This window comes from Schistocerca americana, chromosome 6 (assembly GCF_021461395.2).
Source record: "Schistocerca americana isolate TAMUIC-IGC-003095 chromosome 6, iqSchAmer2.1, whole genome shotgun sequence".
NCBI classification, from domain to species: domain Eukaryota; kingdom Metazoa; phylum Arthropoda; class Insecta; order Orthoptera; family Acrididae; genus Schistocerca; species Schistocerca americana.
Window position 1 is genome coordinate 378,225,727 of NC_060124.1, and position 15,800 is coordinate 378,241,526.

Here is a 15,800-nt window from a genome sequence, read left to right on the forward strand (position 1 = left end):
ATAATCAATGGCCAATAATTAGGTCCCTACCTGTTGAGTCTTGCCCACTAGAGTGTCTCAGGGATGCTGCGTTCCGGGATGCTATACAATAATTCAAGCAAATAACATTAGTAGTTTTATTTCTACAAAGCAGACAGACAATACTTAACTTTAATGTACAAAGGTATCGCAAGCGATGGGCGACATGCAACATAAATCCGAGTACTTGCTATAAACAAGTTTCGAACAAGCAGGACTATCAGACAGTTTGTGAATCACAACTAACTGTTCTTGTACCACATTCTGCTAGGCCGTGCTGTGCTCCTCGAATATGTTCCACTAATGTCCGTATATAGAGCCGATGTGATCTGCCGAGGCTGGCAGGGGCGGCGCTTATATTCACTTCTGCTTGAGGGCGCTTCCGTCGTGGTGCGGTCCTATTCCGCGCACCTTTGGCCGTCATCGTTTCACTATCTTCTCTTGTCTTGCGTTCTTCGTCTTCATTCTAACACTTCTGGTCACGCCAGAACACAATCATCATCCGTCAATGATGACCGAATTCTTCTGTTTATAATTTTTCCTACTGTGCCATTACAGTTGATGCACATCTGTACAAGGAAACTGTTAGGGATGCCATACACTTCAGTTGCTTTCTCTTGCTGTGAATATTGATGCTGCGCCTCTTCACCTAATATCATTGTTCTCGTCTTTCGCCCTTAGTTCCTCTACATGACGTGGGAGAGGAACTAGGCGGCTGCAGTTCAACATTTGCATTAGCTCGATAATGCAGTAACTAAATGGAGTTGCAAAACACCGGGGAACTCAGTTGTGCTTGTTAGTGTTAATGTGAAACTGAAGCTTCAGGAACTTTATTTTGTACACTTTCATTATAAGCACTCCGGTCAGCCGCGCGGGATTAGCCGAGCGGTCCAGGGCGCTGCAGTCATAGACTGTGCGGCAGGTCCCGCGGAGGTTCGAGTACTCCCTCGGGCATGGGTGTGTGTGTTTGTCCTTAGGATAATTTAGGTTAAGGAGTGTGACCTTAGCAGTTAAGTCCCATAAGATTTCACACACACACACACACACACACACACACACACACACACACACACACACACTCCAGTCAAAACATCTGTATGGCTTTGGGTATTCTACGGATGTTTATGTAGTTGACCAAAGTTTGCTTTCAACAACATGAAGTGGCAGAAGTCAAGTTGTGAGGATGGGTCGTGCGTCGTGCTTGGGTAGCTCAGAGGGTAAAGCACTTGCCCCTGAAAGGGAAAGGTACCGAGTTCGAGTCTTGGTCCGACACGTTTTAATCTGCCAGAAAGTTTCGTCTTCAAATCGTTCGTGTGACATACGATACATACAGTGTGTCTTTTGAAAAGTGGCAAGCTGTTCAGCGGGACTCTGTTCATTTATTTACGATTAGTAATACGACTACAGGGGAGTTGAGTTAGTTTAGATGGAGCAATGAGGTTACAGTAATCGCATGCGTTTATTTCGTTTCCTTTTTTTAACTTTCTTTAACCTAACATAGTGCTGGTTAACTTATTTCTGGGGAAACTTTGGAAATGAGGAGGGCTGCGGATACGAGGCAGGTGACGTGAAGAGAGGGTAAGCGAAACGACCACCGGTGAGCCGAGGGAACACAGCCCTTCGCAGAGCGGAGGGCAGGGGACCAGTAGGTACAGCCTGCTCTTGCGTGGTCCTGCTTCGTCTCTGGGCTTAGCACTGAACACATCGGTATTCCACACGCTGGCCGGCCGCAGTGGCCAAGCGATTCTAGGCGCTTCAGTCTGGAACCGCGCAACCGCTACGGTCTCAGGTTCGAATCCTGCCTCGGGCATGGATGTGTGTGATGTCCTTAGGTTAGTTAGGTTTATGTAGTTGTAACTTCTAGGGGATTGATGACCTCAGAAGTTAAGTTCCATAGTGCTCAGAGCCATTTGAACCCATTTTTGCACGTTCGACTGCAGAGCGCTCGAAAGCCGTCTCGAAATTTGGACCCTACCCGAAAATGCCACCAACCTATAAGCTGCTTATCGTGGGGGTAACACAAATACCACTACGCAGATTTAACATGGGTGTGGGTAAGGCAGAGCTACTTATGAGAGCAGTGAACTTGGAAAACACCTCGATTATACAGCCGTCATTAGTCAATGGTTTTATTCTTTCAGACTGACAAGATGAGTTATCTTTTACGCAATTTGTCACAGATGACAGATTTTAAGTCTATTAATTATGAGTTACCTGTGTTTAATCCCTTTGCTTTTTGGGCTTGACCAATGGTATATTAGTTTGTTATTCTGTAGATTTATTCTACGACAAAACCTTCAGAAGATGCAGTCATCACTGTAAACATTAGAAGTGAAAGAATTACAGGTCGCTGTCATATCTTCCTGATAACCGTAATAGCATCGAGATTGATTGCCTCGCATTTTACACAGTGTAGCTTATTTATATATTTATCGGTATAAACAGGCGACCATTAGTCTATCTCGGATCGCAGTGGATATCAACAGAGCTTTACGTTTTCTCTTTCCGTTTAACGTTTCATGATAATTATACAGAATTGTGTAATTTCCCATTTTATTTACTCGTTCTTTTTGAAATGTAGCTTTCGTTGTGACTTGGATCCTGCTCTGTGTGAAACCAACTATATATCCAAAATCTTTTTTCAAATGTTAGCGTAACGGTTCTTTAAGCTGAAATTTATTCTACAATATAAGTATGGAGGCTTTTATAATTCTTCGCGAAGTTTTTGTTCTGCATGCCTAACAGCAGATGACGTACATTGACCAATACTAGTTGCAGAAATGAAATTATCCTCTCAGTTTACAACTTATTTTGGTTTTTAAATGTGTGATCTTGCGCAGTAAATAAAATAGTCACCTTGCTCTCACGTTACACACAAATCTACAAGGGGATTCACAGGACCTTAGGAGTCGCATCCTTCCACCGGAAATTACTTCCAGCGGAAATTAATCTCACACAATCAAGTGATACCCTATAAGATGAAACTGTATAAGGCTTCAGGAATCTGATAGCCGCCATGCTAGCGGCGCACTAGCTGTTGTTGTTGTTGTCTTCACTCCAAATACTGGTTTGACGCAGCTCTCCACGCTTCACTATCCTGTGCAAGTCTCTTCATTACCAAATAACTACTGCAACCTACATTCTGTTGAATCTGCTTACTGCATTATTCTCTCGATTATCCTCTACAATTTGTACGCCCTACACTTCCCTCCAACACTAAATAGGATGATCCCTTCATGTCTCAGAATGTTTCCTATCAAACGATCGTTTCTTGTGGACAAGTTACGCCAGAAACGCCTTTTCTGCCCAGTTCTGTTCAGTACCTCCTCATTAGTTACATGATTTAACCATCTAATCTTCAGCATTCTCCTACAGCACCAGATTTCAAAAACTTCTATTCTCTTCTTGTCTGAACTGTTTACTGCCTACGTCTCACTTCCATACAAGGCCATGCTCCAGACAAATACTTTCAGAAAAGACTTTCTCTGACACTATCTATAATCGAATTTAAGAAATTTCTCTTCTTTACAAATGCTTTTCTTGCCGTTGCCGGTCTACATTTTGTATCCCCTCTACTTCGCCCATCATCAGTTATTTTGCTGTGCAAATAGCAGAACTCATCTGCTACGTTTGGTATCTCGTTTTCTAATCTAATCTTAATTCGACTACATTTCATTAGCCTTGATTTGCTTTTGATAACGTTCATCTTATATCCAACTTTCAAGCCACTGTCCATTCTGTTACCCTGTTCTACCAAGTCCCTTGTGGCCTAAGAAGCCAAATCCAGTTCGTGATCGAATAAATATAACTTTCCAGAACATCACGAAGTGTTTCATATATACTGTTATTTTCTTTTCGTATTTGGAATCGCTTTAGACTGAGCATATATCAACGGTCAAGGACATTTTGACTACTTTACACCAAAGTCATAGTAATAAACAACCGAACCATTCCAGAGTTAGATGTTTGTTTACATTTGGTGCAGCAGGGCAGTGCTTAGTGGAATCTCTCTTCCTGACCATGGGACAACATCTGAGCGCTATTATCTTTTTATTATTTGATAAAGTTCTACGCAAGCAATGCTGAAGTACTTTTGGAAGATCTTCACAGTGCTACAGCAAAAAGCAAACAGTTCCATAAAAAAAAGCGGCGTCGTATATCGGAAGCTGTAAACGTTGTGTACGTCAGAAATTTCGCCACTTGTCCCGCTATATCTTACCGAAAACTTCAACTCTATACATAAATTGCGTCTGAATAGAGCTGCATTAACGATTATATAAGTTCAGTAAGCTGATCGTAAGTGTATTGTTATGTATTTACCTGAGGTACAGAGCTCATTTCAGCAACATACATCCTTGGTTTTTGCAATTCTGAATAACGTTAGCGTATTTATAACAAATCTAGCACATTAAAATACCGTATCGGAACTCGAACGTGGGAGTTTTGCCTTTTGCGGACGTGTTTTCTACCCAATGAGTTACACAAGTACGATTCAAGACCCGCCCTTATAGCTTCACTTCCACCAGTACCTCGTATATTACCTTCCAAACTTCACAGAAGTTCTCTCGCATACCATCCGTGACTATTGTTCTTGAAAGAAACGATATAGTTGAGAAATGGGTTAGTCACAGCCCTGGGGATTGTTTCGAGGAACTGAAACTTACTGTCCGCAGCTCGTGGTCGTGCGGTAGCGTTCTCGCTTCCCAGCGCCTGGGTTCCCGGGTTCGATTCCCGGCGGGGTCAGGGATTTTCTCTGCCTCGTGATGACTGGGTGTTGTGTACTGTCCTTAGGTTAGTTAGGTTTAATTAGTTCTAAGTTCTAGGTGACTGATGACCATAGCTGTTAAGTCCCATAGTGCTCAGAGCCATTTGAACCATTTTTTTTTTTTTTTGAAACTTACTGGCAGATTAAAGGGGCAACGGCCATGCCGCAGTGGCTACACCGGTTCTCGTGAGATCACCGAAGTTAAGCGCTGTCGGGCGTGGTCGGCTCTTGGATGGGTGACCATCCAGGCCGCCGTGTGCTGTTGCCATTTTTCGGGGTGCACTCAGCCTCTGTAATATTATTGGGATTTCGGTAGTATGAAAGCTGTGAGTACCCTTGGAAAGGCATTCACCTATCTTTATATTAAATGATAAACTTATGAAATGAGACCTATTCTTTGAAAGACATTTGTTTTATATAATTTACGAACTGTAAAGATGCGCATCTAGCGCGGACGCTAATACATCGATTGCGCAGCCAAAGAAACATTTTAACAGAAGCTGAACTTACGTTCCGTTTCGATCTAAATAAAAGTTGACAGTAAAAAAAACTTTGGTAGATCTTCAGATTTTAATGTACTTCTGCTTGTGGTGTGAAAGCGTGAAGAAGGTCGACTTTAAGCTAAAAAAGTGAGCGGTCTTGCCAGCGTGCAGACAACATTATTAATTAATAACATTCAAGTAATTTATGTTCGAAACTGTAACTCGGCAAGCTATTGTTATCGGAGGTGTTGAACAGTGCAAGAATTGTCTTTAACGAAGGAGAAAAGTGACTGCAATTTGCGACAAAAACGCGAACATAGGAGCTAGTAAAGGACAGGCTGAAATGTGATCGCACCATAGAGTTAGATAATTACTTATGTAAGTTATGTTGTCTATAAAGTAGCTCTAATTGCTTGTGAGAATTATTAGAATATATTTAGTGTTTACCAGATTTCTTATTCTATTCTTTTCCTTTATACTTTTTTTAACCTCTATGCCATATTATTTTTAGAAATGTCAAACAGCCTTTACTACAGCAGAAAATACTGCGGCATCCTGGTCGTGTACAGAAGGCCGCCCCTTGTCTTCTATACAACTCACAGCAGCCCCATTTATTAATGATTTCATTTGCAAATGCATTTTTTTACTGTACATTGTTAAAGGTCCCTTAGGTAATTATAAAATTCATACTGATTACGTAAAGAAATCCGGGTTGTTCTTTTCCAAGTAATAGAAGTTTTTGCGTAATCAAAAACTAGCCTCCTCCTGACAACGATCAGGAGCCGACCAGAAGACGGACGTCTTCGACCGCTTTCGTGTCTCCTGTGGCAAAGCTGTGCCAAACTGGGAACACGACATTCTAGTATGAAACACGGATTTAAATTGATAGAATTGAAATATATTTAACATAATAATAATAATAATAATAAATTTTTTATCATACTAGACCTCGTGATGCCAATTGAGGAGCTACTCGACCAAATACTAGCGGCTTCGGTCAAAAATACCATCATAACGACCGGGAGAGCGGTGTACTGACCCCACGCCCCCTCCTATCCGCATCCACCACTAAGGATGACACGGCGGTCGGATGGTACCGCTAGGCCACTCGTGGCCTGACGACGGAGTGCTTTTACTGGGAGATTAAAACTGTGTCCTGGACACTCGATTTGGGATCTTTGTCTTTCGCGACCAAGTGTTCTTAGGCCTTGGAGCACTTGCCCCCGAAAGAACAAAAGTTCCAGTTTCCAATCCGGTACAGAGTTTTAACCTGACATGATCAGCGTACACACTCCACTGCAGAGTGAAAATTCATTTCGGAAATCTGACTGGTCGACGTGAACATCAAAGGGTGCCCTAAGCAGTTATCACAATATGGTTCTCGTAACTTAATAGAAGTGAGAACATCTCCCAGACGCATTGACACATCTGTGAGGTGAACTTCATGCAGTAATGAATGAGCGAACGTAACAGACGGCACTACGACGAAGAACGTGAAAAGTGATAATGGCCACGAAAAGTTTTCTGGCGTCGAGAGACCGTAGTCAGAATCCAGGACAACAATTTACTAGAAGTAAGTTGCAAAAATTTCCGTCCCAGGTTTCGGATAGCGTGAGCTGACTGGTAACGGACAACAAGATGCGCAATGAGCGACCGTAGGATGAAGTATTAGGAATTCCCTGGGGCTCACCGTGTTTACCGTCGCCTCGGCGCAAGACAATACGAAATTAGTAGTCGGCCGGCCGCCAAACAGCGGAAAAGTTGGACCAGTAGCTCCCGGACCTACAGCAGTACCCTTCTAATGTATTTTTCTTCGTCTTTTGCTGTCTTATCACCCTGACAATATTTTTGTGACCGCGCTGCGGAATGACAGAGGCCATCAGAGGCATGAAAATGGCCGGACACGACGATGTGGTGCCGGAGTCGCGGTCGCACTGACAGCTTAATGAGAACTAATATGCACATCAGCAGTCGGTCCATTATATGAAATGGCATTCCTTCGTTGCCGTAGACAACACTGGCCATCTTCAGCACCGTCATTAAGTTCGTGAAAAGATGAGTGCCCAGGAAGGTCGAGGCATCGATACAGCGGACAACTATGAATTCTCATTTGCACTTCAAGGTGTGATGCTAGAAGTTATACTAACAACTTTGTTTCTACACCGGGGGTCTAACGACAGGAATATCACCCAACAATGTCAAACTTCACCGAATCAAACAGTAATCGCCAAACAAAAGTATATAAAAATCGTCTCTCCAGACGAAGTTGCAAACAAAAGCTGTTGCAGTAGATCCCGATTTCGAGGTAATCGTTTTCTTCCTACCCTACAAATACTGTATTGCTGAAGTGTTTGTGAAAACCAACAACGTGTTACAGAAGACACGACCTTGAAAGACATGCACGACGTGGTGTGATAATGGCAAACCAGCTTCACTAGGACCTAGACCCGGACATGGCTACATACACTACTGGCTCTGAGCACTATGGGACTTAACAGACTTAACAGCTGAGGTCATCAGTCCCCTAGAACTTAGAACTACTTAAACCTAACTAACCTAAGGACACCACACATCCAGGCCCGAGGCAGGATTCGAACCTGCGACCGCAGCGGTCGCGCAGCTCCAGACTGAAGCGCCGAGAACTGCTCGGCCACCCCGACCGCCACACTACTGGCCACTAGAATTGCTACAACAAGAAGAAATGCGGATGATAAACGGGTATTCATTGGACAAATATATTATAATAGAACTGACTTGTGTCATATTTTCACGCAAATTTGGGTGCATAAATCCTGAGAAATCAGTACCCAGAACAACCACCTCTGGCCGTAATAACGGCCTTGATACGCCTGGGCATTGAGTCAAACAGAGCTTGGGTGGCGTGTACAGGTACAGCTGCCCATGCAGCTTCAACACGATACCACAGTTCATCAAGAGTAGTGACTGGTGTATTGTGACGAGCCTGTTGCTCGGCCACCATTGACCAGACATTTTCAATTGGTGAGAGATCTGGAGAATGTGCTGGCCAGGGCAGCAGCCGAACATTTTCTGTATCCATAAAGGCCCGTACAGGACCTGCAACATGGGGTCGTACATTTCCTGCTGAAATGTCGGGTTACGCAGGGATCGAATGAAGGGTAGAGACACGGGTCGTAACACATCCGAAATGTAACGTCCACTGTTCAAAGTGCCGTCAATGCGAACAAGAGGTGACCGAGACGTGTAACCAATGGCAGCACATACCATCGCGCCGGGTGATACACCAGTATGGCGATGACGAATACACGCTTCCAATGTGCGTTCACCGCGATGTCGCCAAACACGGATGCGACCATCATGATGCTGTAAACAGAACCTGGATTCATCCGAGAAAAAGACGTTTTTCCATTCGTGCACCCGTCGTTGAGTACACCATCGCAGGCGCTCCTGTCTGTGATGCAGCGTCAAGGGTAACCGCAGCCATGGACTCCGAGCTGATAGTCCATGCTGCTGCAAACGTCGTCGAACTGTTCGTGCAGATGGTTGTTGTCTTGCAAACGTCCCCATCTGTTGACTCAGGGATCGAGACGTGGCTGCACGATCCGTTACAGCCATGCGGATAAGATGCCTGTCGTCTCGACTGCTAGTGATACGAGGCCGTTGGGATCCAGCACGGCGTTCCGTATTACCCTCCTGAACCCACTGATTCCATATTCAGCTAACAGTCATTGGATCTCGACCAACGCGAGCAGCAATGTCGCGATACGATAAACCGCAGTCGCGATAGGCTACAATCCGACTTTTATCAAAATCGGAAACGTGATGGTACGCATTTCTCCTCCTTACACGAGGCATCACAACAACGTTTCACCTGGCAACGCCGGTCACCTGCTGTTTGTGTATGAGAAATCGGTTGAAAACTTTCCTCATGTCACCACGCTGCAGGTGTCCCCACCTGTGCCAACCTCGTGTGAATGCTCTGAAAAGCTAATCATTTGCATATCACAGCATCTTCTTCCTGTCGGTTAAATTTCGCGTCTGTAGCACGTCATCTTCGTGGTGTAGCAATTTTAATGGCCAGTAGTTTATATTGTCGCTCGCTCTCCTTCTGAGTATCTGACCACAGCAGTAACGGTTAACGCAATCCTACCACATGGACCTATTTAACAGCGCTAAACACGACCGTGAACAAACAAAACACACAATTTAATAAAGCCCGAAATAATATCACAGACGATATTTTTTGTTGTGACTTGGCAAGACTCGGCCGAAGTGGCCGTGCGGTTAAAGGCGCTGCAGTCTGGAACCGCAGGACCGCTACAGTCGCAGGTTCGAATCCTGCCTCGGGCATGGATGTTTGTGATGTCCTTAGGTTTAACTAGTTCTAAGTTCTAGGGGACTAATGACCTCAGTAGTTGAGTCCCATAGTGCTCAGAGCCATTTGAACTTGGCAAGACAGCCAAGCCACTAGGAGGTAGCCGAAAGGCACGCGTTTAAGCTCACGCAGGCTGGCGTGAGGTCTGGAACAGTTAAAGTAATTGAGACTAGAAAATAAAGTACCTAGCTGCTGGAATACTTAACTTTAATTCATAATTGGTGAACATCGGTCTGACGGTACATGCATCACAAGATAAATAGCAATTGATAATGGCGCCTTGCTAGGTCGTAGCAAATTACGTAGCTGAAGGCTATGCTAACTATCGTCTCGGCAAATGAGAGCGTAATTTGTCAGTGAACCATCGCTAGCAAAGTCGGCTGTACAACTGGGGCGAGTGCTTGGACGTCTCTCTAGACCTGCCGTGTGGCGGCGCTCGGTCTGCAATCACTGATAGTGGCGACACACGGGTCCGACGTATACTACCGGACCGCGGCCGATTTAAAGGCTACCATCTAGCAAGTGTGGTGTCTGGCGGTGACACCACATTTTTTACCATCTGGCATTGTTTAAAATCTGAGTGATGCAGCTACCTAACAGTATGGCTTCCATAGGTTCCATGACAGGATGTGCTGTTGTCTTTGCCGAATATGCCATGACTCATGGGTATATTAATTAAGGCGCGGCTAGTGTTTTTCCACGAAACTGACACATATTTTCCGCTTGTTTGTCAGTTGAAAATGAGGTGATTTTCGATATCGGTTGATTACAAAGAAATCTGAACCATCCAAGCAGCTCTACCCTGTTGGACTTTAACATTGCGAAGATGTCGTTAAAAATTCAGATACATAAGGTAAAAAGAAGTAACAACATAGGGCCAGGTGGAACCCTTAAAGATATTTTGATATCATTACGCCGCACTAGAAAAGTATCTTATTTGTGACTCTTTACGATATACAACTAGTGGTCTACAGACTCTGACTTCCTAGTAACGGGGTACATTTCGTCTCTATTTTCATTCTGTGACTGATGCTCACGTGCTTTCCCTGTTTGCTTCTAAATATGTAATTACGGAAATGCGATTATATTTTCAGCAATTATAATTTCGTTCTTCAACTCTCGGTGTGTTACACAAGAAAACTGCGTTTGCTCAAGGTAGTATCCTATTTCCGTAATTAGGCATCCCCCTGTTTAGTACGGAGATGCACACTCAACACTGCCCACACGGTCACAAAGTAAGCACAAGTTTTATCGGTTCAAAAAAAAAATCGATTGACATGTAGAACAACACACATAATTAGGCGGTTCTTAAAATAAACTGGCCCAGATGCAACGGATACGGATTCAAGGGGAAAGGAGGGGGTTATATGGTCACCGCCCCCCCCCCCCCCCCCCCCCACACACACACACACACACACACACACACACACACACAGAGAGAGAGAGAGAGAGAGAGAGAGAGAGAGAGAGAGAGAGAGAGAGAGTTTACGGAGAATACAGTAGCATGAAATTCAAGATTCTAGAAATTATAAGCTATGTTTAACGCAGCGAACTTTACAGTTGCTTACAAGAGGCCTTGCTCACGTGGATGTGCTTGTGGTAATGTTTCAGACAGGTAAAGGCGCACACTCATACGCTGGCTGCACCTGCTGTCAGTAACAAATCCAATACTATTCGTTGGTCCATAGGTGGAGCCGACAAACCACAGGATGTCGAGTAAGGCACGACAGGGAAAAGAAGTGAAAGAGCCCCCTCCGCCACACTAAAATAAGTCATCTGACTCACCAAACATAAGTGGTAACGGCTGAGAAGTACAGAATTCCCACGTTTACATAGCCATAGCTTTAGTCTGCAGTGATTGTGTTGCGTTGAGAGGTTCCATGCCCTCTTTTGCATATCGCCTCTCATTTTCATTAATTTTATTAATTTTCTATGTCATTGCACGGTGGTAACAGACCGAATAAGGTTATTGTAATGAGAGTATTTGTACTGAGAGCTCAAACTTACTTTTCACTTGATTCCTCTGCATGTTGGGTTACTTCCCTGTGTGGCCTGTGCGAGGTGAGCATCGGAGGACGTGGCACACTGCATTTCCGGTTTGGGACTGCACCTCCCCGAATTCTGAGGGTTCGCATAATGGACTTGCGCGCCTGGCGGAACGACTGACGTCGGTCGAGTTTCGCCTACTGTATGGAGTGTCGCCGCAGTTAATGTGTCTACCGTTCCGGCGCGTCTGGAACGATGTCTCCTGGCACCGACTGACTGCATTGTCCTCTTGATTCTGATTCTGAGAATACCTGTGGACCGTGCCCTGCTGGGTATGACTGTCTGGTGCTGGATGGCCGGTGGTCTAGGCAGGTTGTTTTCGTAGCCGGTCAAACGGCAAGTTCGGTGCACTCCGCTGAATAACAGAGGCATGATTGGTCAATTTAAACTGAGACTAGCTGACATCATAAAGCCCTGCTCGAAATTGGAGGGAACAGTCGCTATTGGCGTGAACGATGTTCTGAGACAGTGTGGGGGAATTTTGGAATCAGAACTGAATGCTGATTCGCGGTTTTTCGAGGAGAGTAGGGAGTAGAGCAATGTTGGCTTCACTCTTGCGTTGCATAGGTAGGAGATTCAGGATCTGATCTTCGTCAGAGTCACACGGGCTTGCGACTTGGTCGCTTGTTTTCGGAAGAACTTAGAATTCTCGGACAGCCTTCGTGGCCAGGGGTTGACACAGAGTTGCTGTCGGCTGAAGTCGGCGCCTACGTCAACAGGACGCTGCCTACCGACGACGTGCTGCAGATTTAAGTACTGGTACAGTACTTTGCGGCTCTGGCATTATAGGACCTTATCAATTTTATACTGAATCCCTCAGCAGAACGCGCGCTCGCTTTGCTACAAGTCCACCTTGCTTGTTTCTCCATGTGAGCTCTCACTACTAATCGCGATACTGCAATATAGTCGAGAGAGTAATATTTGATTAATTAGGACGTCCAGTCATTATCGTCAAGCTATTGCGTCACAGAGGGTAGGAGCCCTTGTTCTCGAGCCAACTTTTATTCGCATAATAGTTCAGAATATCCTATCCTCTAACCTACTGTTTGTGTCGATAATCATGTGCTTTTATGTTCTGTTGTATAATAAATCTCATTGTAATATTTAATCCGCATATCATTTCGTAGATATATGCAAATCGCATTTCCTGTTTTTTATTATGATGAAGTTCTCTTTTTTTCTGAGTAGATTACGATTTTTATTAAATTATTGTGAGTGTGCAATCCTTCCTTCCGTTACCATTGTGCACATAATTAATTAGGTAGTGGATAAGGAGGGCATCGAGTGCATGTCTAGTCCTCATGCAAAATTCATCTGAATTAAAAAGGTACAAACTATTCTCCACCCCGGCACCTTGCAACAGCGTAAAGTCAAGCGCCGGCATTCCGGTCGGGAGTGATAGAGAATGGACGGCTGCGAGAAGGCGTCAGCCTATTGCACGCTGATCGACCACACTCCAGGACGACAACGCAACAGCAGCGGCCCCTATGTGTAAAGGACATAAGCGCCGCGCCCGACTGATCGCCGTCCACATGAATAGTAGCTTCGAGATTAGCGAGTTCTATAATAGTATCGACACTACTTGCTTTGCTAGTACAATCTATATAACCCGGCCTTGGAATTGTTAGACTGAAGAAACATGATTATGTCGTATGTCGCTCTTTGCTAGCGACAGATCTGTGTAACAGAAAATTAAGTATTGTAATTGCTCATCTTATAATAAAAACCATTTCTTTTGTCATCAGTCTACCGGCTGGTTTGATGCGGCCCGCCACGAATTCCTTTCCTGCGCTAACCTCTTCATCTCAGAGTAGCACCTGCAACCTACGTCCTCAATTATTTGTTTGACGTACTCCAATCTCTGTCTTCCTCTACAGTTTCTGCCCTCTACAGCTCCCTCTAGTACCATGGAAGTCACTCCTTCATGTCTTAGCAGATGTCCCATCATCCTGTCCCTTCTCCTTATCAGTGTTTTCCACATATTCCTTTCCTCTCCGATTCTGCGTAGAACCTCCTCATTCCTTACCGTATCAGTCCACCTAATTTTCAACATTCGTCTATAGCACCACATCTCAAATGCTTCGATTCTCTTCTGTTCCAGTTTTCCCACAGTCCATGTTTCACTACCATACAATGCTGTACTCCAGACGTACATCCTCAGAAATTTCTTCCCCAAATTAAGGCCGGTATTTGATATTAGTAGACTTCTCTTGGCCAGAAATGCCTTTTTTGACGTAGCGAGTCTGCTTTTGATGTCCTCCTTGCTCCGTCCTTCGATGGTTATTTTACTGCCTAGGTAGCAGAATTCCTTAACTTCATTGACTTCGTGACCATGAATCCAGATGTTAAGTTTCTCGCTGTTCTCATTTCTACTACTTCTCATTACCTTCGTCTTTCTCCGATTTACTCTCAAACCATACTGTGTACTCATTAGACTGTTCATTCCGTTCAGCAGATCACTTAATTCTTCTTCACTTTCACTCAGGATAGCAATGCCATCAGCGAATCGTATCATTAATATCCTTTCACCTTGTATTTTAATTCCACTCCTGAACCTTTCTTTTATTTCCATCATTGCTTGCTCGATGTACAGATTGAAGAGTAGGGGCGAAAGGCTACAGCCTTGTCTTACACCCTTCTTAATACGAGCACTTCGTTCTTGATCGTCCACTCTTATTATTCCCTCTTGGTTGTTGTACATATTGTATATGACCCGTCTCTCCCTAAAGCTTACCCCTGCTTTTTTCAGAATCTCGAACAGCTTGTACCATTTTATATTGTCGAACGCTTTTTCCAGGTCGACAAATCCTATGAAAGTGTCTTGATTTTTCTTTAGCCTTGCTTCCATTATTAGCCGTAACGTCAGAATTACCTCTCTCGTCCCTTTACTTTTCCTAAAGCCAAACTGATCGTCACCTAGGGCATTCTCAATTTTCTTTTCCATTCTTCTGTATATTATTCTTGTAAGCAGCTTCGATGCATGAGCTGTTAAGCAGATTGTGCGATAATTCTCGCACTTGTCAACTCTTGCCGTCTTCGGAATTGTGTGGATGATGCTTTTCCGAAAGTCAGATGGTATGTCGCCAGACTCACATATTCTACACACCAACGTGAATAGTCGTTTTGTTGCCACTTCCCCCAATGATTTTAGAAATTCTGATGGAATGTTATCCATCCCTTCTGCCTTATTTGACCGTAAGTCCTCCAAAGCTCTTTTAAATTCCGATTCTAATACTGGATCCCCTATCTCTTCTAAATCGACTCCTGTTTCTTCTTCTATCACATCAGACAAATCTTCACCCTCATAGAGGCTTTCAACGTATTCTTTCCACCTACCTGCTCTCTCTCCTCTGCATTTAACAGTGGAATTCCCGTTGCACTCTTAATGTTACCACCGTTGCTTTTAATGTCACCAAAGGTTGTTTCGACTTTCCTGTATGCTGAGTCTGTCCTTCCAACAATCATATCTTTTCGATGTCTTCACATTTTTCCTGCAGCCATTTCGTCTTAGCTCCCCTGCACTTCCTATTTATTTCATTCCTCAGCGACTTGTATTTCTGTATTCCTGATTTTCCGGGAACATGTTTGTACTTCCTCCTTTCATCAATCAAGTGAAGTATTTCTTCTGTTACCCATTAATACGATTTGTTTGAATGTTATCCAGTGATTCGAGAAAGCAAGTTTCCTAGACATCCCATGTTTGACGACTAGGCAGGGTTTAACAGATTGGTTACGGTCCTAGTGCTCAGGAAAATACTGATAGATCCTAATGCTGAGTGACCACTTCGATTTTATATCGTACTAGCGAACTTGGAAATGCTTCGTAATAGCTAAATATGTAGATATGTATGGGAACTGGATATACGTCCGAATCTACTTGCACCTCTCTCTCTCTCTCTCTCTCTCTCTCTCTTTCCAGCTTCTCTTCCTCTCCACCCCCACCCCCCCTCTGACCTTGAGCCCTGTTTCTAGTTAAATATATGCCACATTATCAGAGTAGGGTAAACGATTGTAAGCAGATAATCAAATGAAAATTGTAAAATTTTTAAAACCTTTCAAAATTTTAAATATATTGTCTCAATCGCATTTAAAATTATATAGAAAATATTGAACGTTTTAAGAAGTTTTATAGAAA

At 43.9% G+C, this 15,800-nt stretch overlaps 1 protein-coding gene and 1 pseudogene across 1 annotated transcript in view; one reads left to right on the forward strand and one right to left on the reverse strand.

The window, feature by feature from the left end:
• The window catches only part of LOC124619362 (ATP-binding cassette sub-family G member 1-like), a 779,674-nt gene that overhangs the window by 416,864 nt on the left and 347,010 nt on the right, over window positions 1-15,800 (reverse strand). The gene's annotated exons all lie outside the window — the stretch shown is intronic.
• LOC124620568 lies at window positions 4,934-5,051 on the forward strand (annotated as a pseudogene).